The sequence below is a fragment of the Carassius carassius genome, chromosome 27 (assembly GCF_963082965.1).
Source record: "Carassius carassius chromosome 27, fCarCar2.1, whole genome shotgun sequence".
NCBI lineage: Eukaryota > Metazoa > Chordata > Actinopteri > Cypriniformes > Cyprinidae > Carassius > Carassius carassius.
In genome coordinates this window covers 29,545,799-29,560,631 of record NC_081781.1, presented here as the reverse complement: position 1 = coordinate 29,560,631, position 14,833 = coordinate 29,545,799, and the positions used below count along the sequence as shown (strand labels likewise).

At 38.1% G+C, this 14,833-nt stretch overlaps 1 protein-coding gene across 3 annotated transcripts in view; it reads left to right on the top strand.

Annotated features, from left to right (window-relative positions):
* The first annotated feature begins 2,829 nt into the window (after nt 1–2,829).
* Nucleotides 2,830–14,833, top strand: part of tab2 (TGF-beta activated kinase 1 (MAP3K7) binding protein 2) — a 42,384-nt gene continuing 30,380 nt past the window's right edge. For 2 of the 3 annotated variants that reach the window (XM_059513341.1, XM_059513340.1), the window contains exon 1: nt 2,831–3,042. The gene's annotated coding sequence lies outside the window, so the exon portion shown is untranslated. Of the gene's footprint in view, nt 3,043–14,833 lie in introns of all 3 variants that reach the window. The other variant, XM_059513339.1, reaches the window with a different exon arrangement.

Below are 14,833 nucleotides of genomic sequence, written 5' to 3'. Positions count from 1 at the left end.
TGGGCAAAGCAGTTAAACTGAATTACATTTGGATTAAATACGGAGACAGGCATGAGTTAAAACAGGTTGCAGCCATGTGTCAAGCCTTGTCCATATTGCCAGATGTACTCGTAGAGACTTGCAGTGTGAGTAAACCGAGTATAAATGAGTATTACGAAATCAGCTGCGTATGTACGACGAGTGTAAACTGCTCCTCCATGAGACGCGGCAGAGAGGAGTGAGTATGAGAAGCATTCAGAGCCACAGACTGTGTGTTTGCTCTTCTGAATTGGGAATAGAGGACATGCATTATAAACTTATTTCAAAATAGAATCTATTGGGGAGATAGAATGTGCAAGATAACGTATATGTACTAATAAAAACATCTAGAATCTGTATCTTTAACTCTCCAGTACTGAAAGCAGAACTGATAAGGGAGCTCTTGATATGTGTTGTGACACAGTCTTGAAGATTAACATTACCTTTTTTGTTTGGTGTCTGTCATTCCATTTACATTTAGCAGACACTTTTATCCCAAGCAACTTACAGTGCATTCAGGCTATAATTTTATTTAACACTATGTTTGTTCCCTGAGAATTAAACCCACAAACTTTTGCACTGCTAACAAAATGCTGTACCACTGAGCCACAGGAACACCCTTTTTTTTATTTCATAGCCGAAGTAATCTCATATTACATAATTTTTTTCATTAATATTAATTTGCCTGACTATTGTTTTCACCCTGTAGATGCCACTATCACACACTCTCTCTCTCTCTCCCGCTTTCTGATTGTTAGGATGGCAGTCATACATATGCACTGGAACAGAGTAATATCACATCCACATCGCAGGTTTTGTGATTAGCAAATCAAATCATGATTACTATTCAATTTCAATTAATAACAAAGACCCTATAACAGATACATACAGAATTCCAATAAAGTACATACATTCAATTATTCTCACTGAACTGATACACTGTTAACCAGAGGAGCACAAACAAATCTGCAAGAGGAGTCAAAGAAATGAAGAATAGCTAACTAACCATGAGCAGGACAAAAGGGGAGTCCATGAAACAGGTAGGGGTCAAAACCAGAAAGCAGTCCAAAGAAAATATCAATCCAGAGAGTAATTCAGACACGAGGTCAGGGGCAAGCGAGGGTCAGAGCCTAAAAGCAGTCTGATACCAACAACCTGGAGACAGGAGAAAACAACATCTTAAAGGTGCTTTATGTATTTTTGACAGTATTAAAGCATTAAAAAATAAATTATGTTTGCAGATATAGAATGTTTGCAGCACCCAGTTCAACCACTGGCTGTCTATATTACATAATGCACCTTTAAATCTTCTCTTCTGGCCTCCATCTCATCTCTGGCAAGCTGCAGCCATCTTTTAACCCAGTGTTCAACTTCCTGGTCTGTTGCAGTGGCAGTAGTTAGTATGTCCATCTATAGTTGCCACCATCTAAGGTCTTTTTGAGTATTGGCATCATCTGAAGTCCTTACAAGGCCTGGTGCCGTGCAGTTTCTAATAACCCTGGGATGGACATTTGACAATTCAGAGACAACAGTTTATCATGTGCACATGTCACAGGCTTGACGGGGCTTCAGTAACACCACCATGAATGGGGTCCTTCAACTAATTACAGTTTTCTCTGGAATTGGCCAATTTCAAATGGTGTCACACCAGAGGGCATAGTTTTCAGATACAAAATGTGTCAAGTTCCTATGTTTTCAGAAATGTATGGATGAAAAAAAAAAAGATTGCAAAAATTTATGTAAATTTCATTTATAAAAGTTGTCATTTTTTAACCTTGCTTGAGACAGTCACACCACAGAACAATTTTAAGATTTGGCTCAAAAATGTAAAAAATCGAATAGCACTGCAGCTTTATAACAGGTTTGTGTAGGACAAAGAAACTTATAAATATATTAAATAAAGATGTCCTGAAATATTATGGGGGTCCAGTACTCAAAAAAGTTTGAGAACCACTGGCTGGTAAAGTAAAGTGACCTGAAGTGCCATTTTCCTGGGACACGTCCTGGCCAGGATTTCTAAATTTCCTAAAATAACCATATTTTGGCTGTATGCACTGCACAGATCGATCGTTGTTCAACATCAAAGTGATCTGAAAGCATAAGGAGCCATCTGCTCTGCCCTCCATAGCTCTCACGGTACTTAAATATCATATAACAATTGATCTGCACATGCAAACAGCCAACACATGGTTATTTTAGGCAGTTTAGAAATCTGCCAGGGCTTGTCTCCGGAAAATGGCACATCTGGTTGGTCAGCTGTATAGGCCACATCTGGCCCACACACAACAAGCCAGAACTAACACTAAAACCGGCTTGATGTGAGTGGGCCTGAATAATGCATAACTATCTTTATGTATATAGACCCTTATGACTGGATTTGTGGTCCAGGGTCACAAATGATATTTATGAATATTGATGCTTTGAATGTAAGAATAAAAATAAAATAAAACAAAAAGAGATTTATGCATCATTAAGGCCCATTTGACTGTGGTGGCCAAGTTTGCTCTGCTGACACTGCCGCAAGAGGAGACTTTCTCAACGATTTGAAATAGAAATCATAATTTGCACATTAATTCATTGTAATTTTACCCGTGGTAAATGCAAATATCCCGTTGGTCCAAAACATAAATTTGTCATATAATTTATCTAAATTACAAAAGACTTGTTGCTAATTTCTCTGCGTAATTCCGTCTACGTAGAGCATATAAACTCTTTCCTAATTTAAGCATGAGCTCATTAATATTAATCTTCTGTGTGGGCGTTCTTCCACAGTGCCGCGTTCCTCGAGACGCACGAGAGGTCTCGCAGAGTCTCGCGAGAGGAGCTCACTTGTACGGCCGCCATATTGTGTGACACTATTTTGATTCTTATCTGTTGGAAGAGAGAAAGGAAGAGAAAAAACCAGGGGGAGCAGAGGAGGAAGCGCAGAATAGCTGTCAGAAGAGAGCAAAGCAGCGGCAACGGCGCGGGATTCGCGTGCGGAGTCGGGCCTGCTTCTGTCCGCAGATCCGCGGCGCTGACACGGTGAGAAAAGCGCTTCCGAGCAGGCCTTCTCGGCTGGACCGGGCTTTCGCTGATTCTGCTCGGTTATGATCGTCACAGAGTGCCCGTCCTGGCTTTACTGGTTGAGAACGCGATGAAAAAGCAGCTGCGCTCGCGCATCCGGTGGCTCCCGTCGCGTCGCGATTTGTCTTCTGCCCAGTTTGTTGACGTTAAACGTCTAATGTTAGTCGACGCGACCAGTGGCGGTATTGAGCTCTCGTTCAGGGGTAAAAACAGCGTATCGTTCGAGTTGGGTGTGTTTGATCTGACAGTTGGTTGATGAAGGAGATAAAAGCAGGCCTCCAGAGCGAGCAGAGCTCTGCCGATCACGAATAGCTGAAGAGGAATGTTTGAGAAGAAGTCTCAGGATATAAAGGTGTAAGATGAGCCACATCTCAGTCAGAAACCTTCAGACACTACAGTGTTTCAAATCTGTAACTTTATACAAATACATCTGAACTCCTGATTTGTTACTGGCAGATGAAAACAAACCAGGAGACTTTAATCAAACACACCTATAAGCTGCTTTTATAGTAATACTAGTGTAATAATCACATGCCGTGTATTATAACAGCATATACTGCTCACTGTTTCTGACTCGTATGAGTTATACTGTGTCTGGTGTGTGCGCGTTCACAACAGAGCACACTGCCTGTGATATCATATCCCATAATGCACTGTACCGTACACGTCAAGCAACATCAATGTTCAGTCAACACTTAAATGTTGCAAAATGTGTACTATTTCACATTTATTTCAGATCACAACTATATCACAACATTTCAGAGACAGCAGTAAGTGTATTCTGATTATATGGTGAACATGCTTATGGGCAAACAAAACCTAAATCCTGCTGTCAAAACATGGTGTTGTGTGATTTATTAACCTGAAAAAGATTTCCGAATGAGGTAAAACGACAGTATTAGGAGTGAAAGCAGTCTTGTGTGTGCTTTGCTCTGTTTCAGGAAGTGTATTCAGTCTGTCTTTAATGTGCATTATATTCACACACTGCTCTCTTCTTTTCTTATCGATGCTGTAAATGACCACGACAGTTACAGTAAAGAAACAGAATAATGCTGGGCTTGATGTGCTGAATGGCCATCTTACAGTATCTTTGTATGCTTTGTTCATATAAAGAGTGCTTTAAGTTTTTCAGATAGCTCGATCGGTAATATTTAGGTAAGACTGCTGAAATTAAGTGATCAGGTGTAAAATAAAATACTATCACTATATATGTATGTTACTGTACATTGGAGTAATAATTCTGACATGCTTTATTGTGCATTTGTCCGTTCAGTCACGTTAAGACACAAACTGGTGCGCTGTCGGAGAAGAGATTCGGTGTGTGCAGACAGAACTAGGGCAGAAATCATAATCACCATTATTCTGGACAATATTGTAATCACGTTTATTTAACACGATTATTATTGGGCAATGTGACCAAAACTTTATATGAAAGCTAGTAATGCACGGTAAATATCACCGGATTGTGTGCTTCACGTGGAGCAGGATCTACTACACAGAGACACGATCATGTTTTGTGCAGCTTATCAGTGAACCCTGTGTAGTTAATGCTGCTCCACGTGAATCCTCGGTTTACTGCTGATTACAGATCCGGCTTTACTGACCAGATGCACATTAAATATCGTGCATCTCTAATGAAAGATTTATTTCAAGATCGTGGTATATATTAAATATGTATTTTCTGTAAATAAGGTTGCTAAGACTTCAACATTTTACAAACCAGCAAAATGTCTCAATTCTACTCCGTATTAGAGTAACTCATATTAGTACGAAATTAAAAAAGTCCTCAAAATTATTAAAAATAATTAAACTGCCAGTTATATATAAAAAAAAGCAAAGTAAAACAATAGAATAAAAAAAGATACAAATGAAACAAACTGTGCTTTAAAGTTTTTTTTTAAGCAAGTCTGAAGTATTCAGTTAACAATCTACTAGAGAAATTGAGTAACCTATTGAGAAATAAATCAGCATAGTCTTCACTTTAAGAATTAAACTTCTTTTGTTTCTTATTAAAGCTACAAAGGTCTTTGAGTCAGGAGCAGTGAGTGATTTTGTCTTTGGTTGTTTGATTAATATAAAGCACACAGTCGGCAGGAATATTAGGCTGCTGTCACTCTAAGAACAGCACAGATCTGTTACACTCATATTATCAATCTCAACCCTTTGTTCAATTATTACATTCAAGTTTATTTTTATTCAAGTTTTATCTGTATAGCGCTTTTTACGATACAAATAATTACAAAGCAGCTTTACAGAAAATTATGTTTCTACAATATTTAGTAGTAGCTTATAAGTGGTGACTGTCAGTTTGTGTACGTTTGTGACAGGATTTTTAGAAAAATTTATACAAGAAGTAGTCAGCCAGACGATGAATACTATTAACAGCAATTATTATATGATGCAGTCACACTTGTAGCAATATTTGTTAGTTCTGTTTGTTGATTCAAGGTTAGCATCATCTGGGGTCCTCTGAGGGTCAGCATCATCTCTTCTCAGGTGTTCTGGATCCAGACTGGAGCTTGTGTAAATCCTAGTTACCACGGGATGTAAATCACAGCTGAAACAGAGAAACAAATAGAGACATCATTAACATAGCTGCTGATCCAACAAAGTAAAATGAATTAGTTTAACCCAAGCTAAAGAATAAAAATGCAGATGCAACTACACTCACAATTTAAGAGATACATTATTCGAATGCTTGGCGAAAGAGATGCGTTTTTAATCTAGATTTAAACAGAGAGAGTGTGTCTGAACCCCGAACATTATCAGGAAGGCTATTCCAGAGTTTGGGAGCCAAATGTGAAAAAGCTCTACCTCCTTTAGTGGACTTTGCTATCCTAGGAACTACCAAAAGTCCAGTGTTTTGTGACCTTAGGGTGCGTGATGGGTTGTAGCGTGGTAGAAGGCTAGTTAGGTACGCAGGAGCTAAACCATTTAGGGCCTTATAGGTAAGTAATGATAATTTGTAACTGATACGGAACTTAATAGGCAGCCAGTGCAGAGACTGTAAAATTGGGGTAATATGATCATATTTTCTTGACCTGGTAAGGACTCTAGCTGCTGCATTTTGGACTACCTGTAGCTTGTTTATTGACGAAGCAGGACAACCACCTAGAAGTGCATTACAATAGTCCAGTCTAGAGGTCATGAATGCATGAACTAGCTTTTCTGCATCAGAAACAGATAACATGTTTCGTAGCTTGTCAATGTTTCTAAGATGGAAGAATGCAGTTTTTGTAACATGGGAAATATGATTTTCAAAAGACAAATTGCTGTCTAATATAACACCCAGATTTCTGACTGTAGAGGAAGTAACAGTACATCCGTCTAGTTGCAGATTGTAATCTACAAGATTCTGTGGACTGTTTTTTGGTCCAATAATTAATCTCTCTGTCTTATCCGAATTTAATTGGAGAAAATGATTGGTCATCCAATCTTTTACATTTTTAACACACTCTGTTAGCTTAGATAATTTAGAAGTTTCATCTGGTCTCGTTGAGATATATAGCTCAGTATCATCAGCATAACAGTGGAAGCTAATTCTGTATTTTCTAATAATATTACCAAGGGGCAACATGTATATTGAAAATAGAAGGGGACCTAGGACGGATCCTTGTGGCACTCCATATTTTACTAATGATAAATGAGATGACACCCCATTTAAGTAAACAAAATGGTAGCGATCGGACAGGTAGGATCTAAACCATCTTAGAGCCTGCCCTTGAATACCTGTATCGATCTATGAGTATGTCATGATCTATGGTGTCGAACGCAGCACTAAGATCAAGTAAGACTAGAAATGAGATGCAGCCTTGATCTGACGCAAGAAGCAGGTCATTTGTAATTTTAACAAGTGCAGTTTCTGTGCTATGGTGGGGCCTGAAACCTGACTGAAATTCTTCGTACAGATCAATTTTTATGCAGGAAGGTGCTCAATTGAGCAGACACAACTTTTTCTAAAATTTTAGACATAAATGGAAGATTTGAAATAGGCCTATAATTTGCCAGTTCACCAGGATCTAGTTTTGGTTTCTTAATAAGAGGCTTGATAACCGCCAGCTTGAATGGTTTTGGGACGTGACCTAAAGATAACGATGAGTTAATGATATTGGGAAGCGGTTCTTCGGCTACAGGTAACAACTCTTTCAGTAATTTAGTGGGTACAGGATCTAATAAACATGTTGTTGGTTTAGATACAGTGATAAGTTTATTTAGCTCTTCCTGTCCTATATTTGTAAAGCACTGCAGTTTATCTTTGGGTGCGATGGATGAAACTGAAGTATTAGACGCTGTAGAATCTACATTCGCTATTGTATTTCTAATGTTATCTATTTTATCAGTGAAGAAATTCATAAAGTCATTACTATTTAACGTTGGTGGAATATTTGAATCAGGTGGCGTCTGGTAATTTGTTAACTTAGCCACTGTGCTAAATAAAAACCTTGGATTGTTTTGGTTATTTTCAATGAGTTTGTGGATATGCTCTGCCCCAGCAGTTTTTAGAGCCTGTCTATACCTGGACATACTGTTTTTCCATGCAATTCTAAAAACTTCCAAGTTAGTTTTTCTCCATTTGCGTTCAAGACTACGAGTTACTTTCTTGAGAGAGTGAGTATTACTGTTATACCATGGCACAGTACGTTTTTCTCTAACCTTTTTCAATTTGATGGGGGCAACAGCTTCTAATGTATTAGAGAAAATAGTGCCCATGTTGCCAATTATTTCATCAAGTTCATGTTTATTTTTGGGTACAAATAGCAGTTGAGATAGATCAGGCAGGTTATTTGCGAATCTATCTTTGGTGGCTGGAACAATAGTTTTGCCCAGATGGTAACGCTGAGACATATAGTTAACGACTGCTCTGGGGCTCTCGTCGGCCTTCAGGATCTCGGGTATCTGCACAGAAACATCGAGAACACGAGCACCAGGGAAACAATGAGTGTGCACTTTACCTTCGGCTAACGTAGCACGGACGTGTCGGACGATGGAGTCTCCGATGATCACAGCGTCACTTCCCATCTCGCGGAGGGGAGCGAAGCGGTTCCGGGTGGAGATCTCGAAGATCGGAGGGGGAGAAGTCGTCGCCCGGGGCCTGGCTCGCGTCCTCCACTGTGGATGCACCCAGGGTCCGTGGCCGTGACCTTTAAGGTGCTAAAAGTTGACTACCTGTGTGCAGTGCAAGTTCTCTTTCACGCTTTTAAAAACATGAATGAATCTACTTTAATAAATTAAGCACGTCTCTTTTTGCATAAGTTATCTCGAGTACTGTGTTTTCGTAATCATTGGAGTCAGAATGCTGTTTATCTGGCAGCATTAGTAACTAAATCTTTCACTTGAACGATTAAAATCGGCGAGACCTAAAAATGCATGTAACATGTAACATTTGTTTCGAGGGAGCCTCTGAAGGTTGTTGAGCGCTTCTCGTTAGACGTGTGATAGATGCACCTCCAGCTATAAATTCAGAGATTTTCTTAGCCCCCTATGATTTCTGCAATGTGGAAAACGCAGACAGAATTGCAGAATCCAGTCATAAAAACGGAATTCACACTTAAGTGGGGAATGTCACGGAATTTGTCAAATGTTGAATGAATTAATCAAAAGTAGGTCATTATACTTTAATCAAATTGCGATATGGACTAGTATCTGTAAATCTTAAGCCGCAAAAATCGATTTAACCAAATAAAAATATGACGCACGCTTTACTCTCAATAACGAAGTAAACAAAAATAAAACAATCTCAGCAGTGTGAAAGCAGCAGTTAAAAATGCATCTTATTACACTAATGTGGATGTTTGCACGAGCTCAGTAAAGTATTCACGTCACGTCTAGTATTTTATGCAACACCTTAAATCAAGCAGTTTTACGGTTAACATTATTATTACATATTTGATTAAAGTGATAGTTTGGTTTGCAGAGATCAAAGCTTAATCTAGCTCAGGACTGTTTTGATGATCATAAGAGAGATTACCAGTCAAAAGTTTTTGAATGGTAACGTTAAGATTTTTAATGTATTTTTTTTTTTTTTAAGAAGTCTCTTCTGCTCACCAATCCTGCATTTATTTAATCCAAAATACAGCAAAAGCAGTAATATTGTGCAATATTTTTACGATTTAAAATAACTGCCTTCTATTTGAATATATTTAAAAATGTAATTTATTCCTGTGATCAAAGCTGAATTTTCTCCAGTCTTCAGTGTCACACAATCCTTCAGAAATCATTCTAATATACTGATTTGCTGCTCAAGAAACTGATTTGCTGCTCTTGTGACTGGAGTAATGATGCTAAACATTCAGCCTTGAAATCACAGGAATACATTTTAAAATATATTCAAATAATAACAATAAAAAAGTTATTTTAAATAGTAAAAAACCTTTCAAAATGTCACTGTTTTTGCTGTACTTTGGATCAAATACATGTAGGCTTGATGCACAGAAGATACTTCTTTAAAAACAATGTTACTGTTCAAAAATGTTTGAATGGTACTGTATATTGTGGATAAAATTGTTTATCCAAAAATAAAACATCTAATCACTTAGCTTTATTTTGTTTCTTATGCATATAATATACTTACGAAAGGAGATGTTAGGCAGAGTGAGGTGTCATTCAGTTAATTTTAGTAATTAAATTTAAGTAATTAATATATGAATTACATGTTTAATAACAAGATTTGTCATCTCATTTTGTGTCAAATATTTATTTGTATAAATTAATTGTATAGAAGTATATAAGACAACAGTTAAAGAGTGTTGACATCTGATATAAACACAAAAGAGTGTTTATATTTGTTGGTTCTGAATTTTGGGAGTTTAAAGCGTAATCCCGATGGCAACATCTGATATCCAGCCTGTAAGGGATGAGAATTATCTAGCAGGATACATTCAACCCTTCTTAACATCTGTTTCTGATATAGTTCCTCCAGACCTTTCTGCGTAGAACCTGTGATACTGCTGCTCACCTTAATCAACCTCGAAAGGGAGTTTTTCTGTTTTACAGTGATGGACCCATACCAGTAGATTAAGGAGAAGGTAAATACTGACTCAACAAAAAACCTGTAACAAAAGGGTCAGCAGGGTCTTATCCATGTTAAACTTTGCCAGCTTCTTCAAGCAATACAGGCGCTGCTGGCCTTTCTTGCAAAGCAAACTGGTATTTGAGTCAAAGCACAACTTATCGTCAATAATGCATCCTAGGTACTTATACTCTGTAACAACCTCTATTTCCTGACCATTTATACTAGTTTTTTCAGTGTTAGTGACATTGCGTCTAAAATCAATACACATGTCCTTGGTCTTAGAGACATTCAGTTCAAGAAAGGCATCCTGACACCATGTAACAAAGTGATCAATGACCAAACCATGTGAAGTTTCCTCATTGTTCAATAAGCTGACAATAACCGTATCATCAGCAAACTTCACAAAGTATCTGTCCTCAGTCAGACAGTCGTTAGTGTACAGAATATATAAAAGGGGGGAACGAACACACCCCTGTGGTGAGCCAGTTGATGTAAGGGCCCAGTCTGAGAGATGGCCATTTACTCTCACTCGCTGGGATCTATTTGTGAGGAAATCTAATATCCAGCCCACAGGATTGGCCTCCAGTTTGAACTGATCTAAGAGCTTCTCAACCAGCAGGTGGGGCTGAATGGTGTTAAAAGCTGACGAGAAATCCACAAACAGTAGTCTGGCATGTTTTCTATTGCCCTCAAGGTGATTAAGGTTAAGTACTGTTACAGTTGCATCCTGGACCCCGCTGTTTAGTCTATATGCAAACTGTAGTGGGTCAAGGAGGCAATTCGTCATAGATGACAGTTCTCTTTTGATCAGCTTTTCAAAACATTTCATCACAATCGACGTAAGGGCGAGTCTATAATCATTTAAAGACTTTGGGTGGCTATTCTTTGCAACAGGAACTATAATTGACTGTTTCCATAATTCAGGGTCCTTCTTTTGGCAAATAGATTGATTAGAAATATAAGAAAAAATAGGGCCTAACTGTTCCGCACAACTAGAAAGTACACGGCTACCAATATTGTCTGGCCCCGGAGTTGTTTTGGCTTTGCAATATTTAAAGGTGTTCACAACACTTTGTGCAGAGAAACACACAGCAGATTGGGGGTGGGACAGTAAAGACTCTTTTTGGTCAAGTATTCCATTACTAAAATCATACTTATCAAATCTTGAATAAAATTGATTCAGTTCTTGGGCCAAAGATATGTCAGAGGTGAAGACTTCCAATGCCACCTTATTCTTTATTTTATCATTTTGGCCAACCATTTTTTTAATACTGTCCCATGCTGAGCCTAGACGATTATTTCTCAGTTTATGTTCCACTTTAAGTTTATAGTCCCATTTAGCCCTTTTGATTTCACATTTAATCTCCTTTTGAATACTATGTAATTCCTGAAGATTTATAGGATTTCTAGGAAATAATCGATGATTAGTTGATTAATCGTTCTGATAATCATTAGATTAATCGAGTATCAAAATAATCGTTTGTTGCCCTACTCTGCATGTCTGTTGATGAATGGCGCAGACACGCAGTTTTATTTACTACACACAATACTGTTTTCAAAAGACCTGGTAGTTTGGTACTAAAAAAATTAAAATGTTACGGTACCAGGTTTTTTAAAAGTACCGGTGGTACAGAGTACCCAGTCAACACGGTTCTTGATGCGCTGGGTGCGTAACACATCAAAAGGAGGAAACACGCCAAATACTTTAAAGACAGACACTCAGATCAAATGAAATAGTTATAGCAAGTTAGTTTTGTTTCCCATGCATTAATTTAATTGTGGCACCTGCCACAAGATCAGAACTGACCACCACAAATAGATTCTCCAAAAGGCTTTGACTTTGATTAAACATGAGCACTGCATGTGTTACAGTCGAAAAACGATGCGGGTGTTTTTATATCACTGTATTTCTGAAGGCAGGGCTGAACTGAGTATCTGGTTACTTGTGCGCTGTGTTCGGTGCACAATATGTTAAAATTCCTATCTTGGAAAGTATGTTCATAAAAAAAAAAACCTGTCGGTTATGTCTTAAGTGAAAGTAAACAGTTGAGAAACTGTCAGATGTGTATTATATTGGATGCATTCATTGTCTCTTAAAGTGAATGTGCCTAATTTAGCTACCAGCTGCTGTAATGTTAATCAAATTGCTAATGCAACGTTCACACCACAGACTGCTTGGTAATTGTTCAACAAAGTATTGATAGTGTAAATATTGTCATACTAAAAGTTATCTGAAGTTTTGGTTGATTGTTATCCATTACATAAGTTTCGAGTTATCTTATTATTACCATTTTCTCAACTATAACAAATAAACTGTGATAATGTGAGAAATGTTGAAGGTGTCTGAATACATTTTGTTTTAATTGTATATTTATTTTTTACAGTGAAGACTATGCAGTGCTATTTTACATTTAATTATTGGGTTTCTGTGCCTGGACACCTACAAGCTTGAAACGAACATAAAGATTAAACACTTTCAAACAGGGTCCACCGGTATGACCCGCTGACCCCAGCTACACCCCTGTCTGAAGGATTCTGACTGTCTTCAGAGAGTTATGGATGTCATTTTCACTTCATCAAGCCTGTAATGCCTGAGCAGCGTTTGAGAGCGCAGGCTCAGGCTCATAACACCGCTATGAGTATTATTAATTATTTTAATCTGAATGTCGGATTGTATGGAAGCACATGGGTAGCGATATTCAATTTGCAATGTAATATGCAAAATGACAATGCAATGTGTAAAATGGCAATGCATTTCTGTATTTACATTTTCATTTTCCAATACATTTGTGCAACGTTTGGTGCAAAATGAAAATGAAAATTAAATTACATAATTTTCATTTGCCATTTCATACACCAGTTTTAATATGCAAAATAAAAACTAATTTTAACGCTTTATAAGTTGCAAAATTAAAATGAAAATGTATTACAGAAATGATTAGATATGTATAACATGTTCAAGCAAAAACTGTGGCAAAATTATCATTTAAATGCTATTTTTCTTAAATGCATTAACACTCACAGTCAAGACACTTACGATTGCATTTTCTTTCAATGTCCCGCAATGAATGTAGCAAAATTCAATGTGCACATTGAAAATGCATTCCGAGCCAATCACGTCTCCGCCCCCTCGCGCCATGTCAATCACTGCGTGAACAAGGCGGAGCTTGCAGAAGGTCAAGAGACTCAAATCTCAAGAAGAGGATTCAAGTGAGAGAACATGGACAAGACAGTTGGTCCGTGTACGTTTTGATCATTTCAGTTTATGGCTTTAATATTTCATTCGAACTGGTAGGCGGGGCTGAAACGCTGCTTTCATCTGATTGGTTGAATCGCTCCACCTTCAGCTCGGTCTTTTCATTCTTTCAGGCAGAATAAGAGTAAGTGTGAGTGAAGCACTGCAATGTCTGAAACTACACTCACTGTTAATTAGCATAATATTTGAATCAGATGTAGCTGGGCACATAATTCGTGCTGCTGAGACCTGCAAATTATTTCTAGGTTGTAGTATTGTATGAATATTGTCCCACTGGTAAATACAGTGCAAATAGTTCTGTCTCTTTGGAAAAAAGTGAAGTGGAAATAAAAATCAATAATAGACTGAACAGTTCCATGTCTGTAACATTTACCACTTTCATCTTTTAAGTCATAAGACACTAGGTATGTGTGTGTGACATTAATAAATAATTGTAAAAATGAATATAGTTACATTTCTAAAAAAAAAAATATTAAAATTAGCTCTATGCTGCTCAGTGCTCCTGTAGCCTTCCCCAGAGCGCCCTCTCGCGGCTGTAGACGGTAATGTTTTCTCTTGGTTCTGAATAAATGCGACTTATATATGTTTTTTTCCTCGTCATGACGTATTTTTGGACTGATGTCACCTTTGTCAATGTCACCTTTATTTATATAGCACTTTAAACAAAATACATTGCGTCAAACCAACTGAACAACATTCATTAGGAAAACAGTGTCAATAATGCAAAAATGAGAGTTAAAGGCAGTTCATCATTGGATTCAGTTATGTAATCACTGTTCAGTTAAATAGTGTCTGTGCATTTATTTGCAATCAAGTCAACGATATCGCTGTAGATGAAGTGTCCCCAACTAAGCAAGCCAGAGGCGACAGCGGCAAGGAACCGAAACTCCATCGGTGACAGAATGGAGAAAAAAACCTTGGGAGAAACCAGGCTCAGTTGGGGGGCCAGTTCTCCTCTGACCAGACGAAACCAGTAGTTCAATTCCAGACTGCAGCAAAGTCAGATTGTGCAGAAGAATCATCTGTTTCCTGTGGTCTTGTCCTGGTGCTCCTCTGAGACAAGGTCTTTACAGGGGATCTGTATCTGGGGCTCTAGTTGTCCTGGTCTCCGCTGTCTTTCAGGGATGTAGAGGTCCTTTCTAGGTGCTGATCCACCATCTGGTCTGGATACGTACTGGATCCGGGTGACTGCAGTGACCCTCTGATCTGGACACAGACTGGATCTGGTGGCCACGGTGACCTCGGAACAAGAGAGAAACAGACAAATATTAGCGTAGATGCCATTCTTCTAATGATATAGCAAGTACATAGGTTGTTATGGGAAGTGTTTCCGGTTTACCTAATTAATGCAGCCTAAAAATCCTTTAACGGATTTGGATAATAAAAGCATATTAGTATGTTATGTGTATGCCAGGTTAAAGAGATGGGTCTTTAATCTAGATTTAAACTGCAAGAGTGTGTCTGCCTCCCGAACAATGTTA